Source organism: Oryctolagus cuniculus, chromosome 1 (genome assembly GCF_051225735.1).
Source record: "Oryctolagus cuniculus isolate XC-2025 breed Fujian yellow rabbit chromosome 1, ASM5122573v1, whole genome shotgun sequence".
Taxonomy (NCBI): Eukaryota; Metazoa; Chordata; class Mammalia; order Lagomorpha; family Leporidae; genus Oryctolagus; species Oryctolagus cuniculus.
The window spans coordinates 208,033,507-208,034,036 of record NC_142867.1 but is presented as its reverse complement, the minus strand read 5'-3'; the positions used below and the strand labels follow the sequence as shown (position 1 = coordinate 208,034,036).

The window sequence follows — 530 nt, the reverse complement described above, 5'->3', positions numbered from 1 at the left end:
AATCTCAATCTAGGTCTTTCACACAGGTAGCAAGAACCCAATTACTTGAGTTATCACCTGCTGCCTCCCAGGGTGCACACTAGTAAAAAACTAGAATTGGGAGTGGAACCCAGACTGGAACCCAGCACTCTGATATGCAATGCAGGCATCCCAAGTATTATCTTTTTTTTTTTTGTTAATTTTTATCCTATTTTTTTATACAACTGTTATTAGCCTCGAGGCCTCAAAAAATTGGGTTAAGAGTCATAACTGTTCCTCTCCATGGAATCTTTAGTAAAAGGACAAGATTTATATGACCTGAAGAGAAACCTGAGTATCCAGGCAGTACTTTACATACCAGGTCAAATACTTGTCACTCATTTGACATTTTAATCTGATGATGGAGCTTCATGACTGGTGAATACAATGCTGGTAAATTCATTCATTGGATGGAAGCACCCTATAGATGAATCTAAATTATTGAATAATTTTAAAAACTCACTTATCTTACTTTCAAGGGATTGGATAATAGAATGTGAAATTGTAGTTTA

General features: G+C 35.8%; 1 pseudogene; it reads right to left on the bottom strand.

Annotated features, from left to right (window-relative positions):
• Positions 1-211: 211 nt before the first annotated feature.
• On the bottom strand, positions 212-317 carry LOC127484948 (U5 spliceosomal RNA; annotated as a pseudogene).
• Positions 318-530: the final 213 nt, after the last annotated feature.